General features: G+C 49.9%; 1 pseudogene; it reads right to left on the reverse strand.

The window, feature by feature from the left end:
• Nucleotides 1-747: 747 nt before the first annotated feature.
• Nucleotides 748-1,833, reverse strand: LOC140222136 (uncharacterized; annotated as a pseudogene).
• Nucleotides 1,834-2,987: the final 1,154 nt, after the last annotated feature.

Below are 2,987 nucleotides of genomic sequence, written 5' to 3' on the forward strand. Positions count from 1 at the left end.
CTATGTCCTTGCGCGTTAGCGAAATGGTATATATTTTGTGCTGCGCGCTTTATTTTTTTGTGGTGTTTCCTGTTCCCAGCTTCGCATGTCTGTGCTCTTCCGCACTTTATTTTTTTGAGGAAAATTCGTAGTGCACGTTTTTCACTAAGAGAAGAATGAACAAGCTAAGTAACGAAGTACAACACGTACAGGACCCTCGCCTCTTTATCACATGGCTAATCAGCACGAAACAACACAACTGATCAGCTAAGTAACGAAGTACAACACGTACGGGACCCTCGCCTCTTTATCACATGGCTAATCAGCACGAAACAACACAACTGATCAGCTAAGTAACAAAGTACAGCACGTACGGGACCCTCGCCTCTTTATCACATGGCTAATCAGCACGAAACAACACAACTGATCAGCTAAGTAACGAAGTACAACACGTATGGGACCCTCGCCTCTTTATCACATGGATAATCAGCACGAAACAACACAACTGATCGTAGGCATGCTACATATGAGCTACTCTCTCCATTTCAAATTATAGGTCGTTTTGATTTTTTAGATGCATATATTATTATGCATCTAGACATAGGGTATATCTAAATGCATAACAAAGTTTCTGAATCTAATAAAGTCAAAACGACTTGTAATTTGGAACGGAGGGAGTAGCACTCCAGCGGAGCACTGGAATATTACAGCGAGTGCATGCTTGCAGCAGAAGCAAAACAAAACAAACCACAGGTACAACCAACCACATAAGAGGAGCAAACAGAAACCAAGAGAGCAAATTAAACAAGCTAAGGGTACATAAAGCTCGATCATCAACTAATTAACACTCTCCCTGACTCACACTAATTAATTAACACGCCTCCAGAGATGTCAGACTCCAAATAAACATCGTCGTCGCCGTCTTCTGGCTCCGGCATCTGAAGGTCCTGCCCCCCTTTAGGGAGAGGATGAGCCAGACGACGGAGAGGAACTCGCCTCCCTCACCCGAGCTCTTGGCATGCAAGGTAGCCCCTGCACATGCTGGCAGAGTAGCAGAGCATGCCCACCCACACACGGTACATCAAACGCCACCGGGTATCGTCCTCCTGGATGCCTATCAGCTCCTCCGCGAGCTTGCATTGCAAGCGTCGTGGATGAGAGTGTATCTTCCGCCCGACTCATCTGCGAGCTTGGCCGCCTCGTCCTTGATCTTGCGTAGGTCTCCGTCCTCGGGCTGCTGCTTGCCTTGGAGCAGTTTGTGCCTGACGTCTTTGGCGGCTTCGAGGATGCGCTCCATGTGCTGGCTGGCTCGAGAAAAGAGATGCTGCCTGCTGCCGGTCATCAGCATATCGGCGCGAAAGTTGAGCAGGTGGGCCATGTAGTTGGAGATTGCCTGTGTGCACAGTTGGCGCAGCCGCTGCTCCTCTGATAATTCGTCATGCTGCTCCTCAGACAGGCGCTGGGACGTCATCAACCTGCGGAAGCAGAGATCTGTGGCGATGTGCCAGATGAGTACGCTCCTGTCGAACGATGCCCGGAGGCTGCGCTTTATCATGGTCCCGCATTCCCTTGTGAGATCGTCGCCTAGAGCCCAGTTTGTGCTGCCTTCGGAGAAGCTTCTGTAGGTGGAAAGGTCGAGGCCCTTCACTTTCCCAATGCAACCTTCACCAGATCTATGGCAAAGAATCCGATAACCATGCCATACAACTCAGGACGCCTGAACTCAAAGAATTCTTCACTGATCAAGTTGATCTTCGTGGCACACTTGAGGAGCCACCCGGTGCGTGGCCGCATCCTCCGTAGCACCGAGGTGACGAGGTTGTACTCGGGAATCGTCTCGCACAACGCCGGGACACCTGCACAGAACAGGATCAAATGCAGCAGGACACGGATGAACGCCGCGAGGAGATCCAGCGCGGCGGTGAGGCACATCAGGATGTACGTCATCCTGACGTCCGTGCCCTCGTACCCGTGCTTGGGGATGGTTGCAAAGAGGGCGATGGCAGCGGTGTGCAGGGACGGGAGCAGCAGCAGATGGTAAGCCATGTACACAGGTGTGGTCACCACATTGGCTCTTGTGTAGATAAGCCCAAATGCGTTGCGGAGCCACCACGAAACGTCCGCGCCTGGATCAAGAGGCTTAAGACGTTGGTTCAGATCATCTGCAGCAGCGTACAGTGACATGTCTGAGAGTATCATGTGGACTTTGACCCTTTCTGACAGGAGTTAGTTGCTCATCATCGCCACCGGAGGATGCCACTAGCTTGTCCAACTCGGAGAAGCAGAAGCTCCACCATTTCTTCTTGCTTTGCTCTTCTAGCATGGCTGCCACGGCGGCCAGCCTGTTGATCCTGGCTCTGTAGAGAGCCCATGGCTTCTCGCAGAAGCTGAGGAACCCTGTGATGAAGAGCGGGACGCCGGGACCAAGTGGTCTCCGGTGGGAGGGGGACCCGGAGGTCGCCTGGCCGCTCACCATCTCTCGTGACCCGGAGGTCTCCTAGCTTGCCAACCGCTGTCTCTGGAACTTTTGTTGCACGTCCATTGAATTTGATGGAGTAGGAAAGATCCTTTTAGATTCCTCGGTCGTTGTTAATGTTTGGGACCTCGATGTGGATCATCATTTTCTAGATAATGAGCTTTCAGTGAGAACTGTTCCCTTAGTTGTAAGTCCTGAATAAACTCGTCTTGCTCCAAGCTCATGATATATAGCAAGCGTGGAAGAAAATTATTCCATGAAACTAATTTGCACCCATAAGATCTCTGCCCTAAGAGAGATTAGGAGGTGAGGTGATAAGGACTTATGCTACATTGACCTATTCTTGTCTTTATATGTTATACAAATAAGGGATGAAAGGGTTGTATCCCCCAACGATTTATATCTAATTTGTGATCCATCTTAACTATGAATCGTCCCCAATGGAGAAATCCTCATTTTACCTTCATAAGGCTAGACCAGGAAAATGAGTCCCTATTTTCCCAGTTCACAATCATCATCTTCCATCATGACT

Source organism: Setaria viridis, chromosome 3, assembly GCF_005286985.2.
Source record: "Setaria viridis chromosome 3, Setaria_viridis_v4.0, whole genome shotgun sequence".
Lineage (NCBI taxonomy): Eukaryota > Viridiplantae > Streptophyta > Magnoliopsida > Poales > Poaceae > Setaria > Setaria viridis.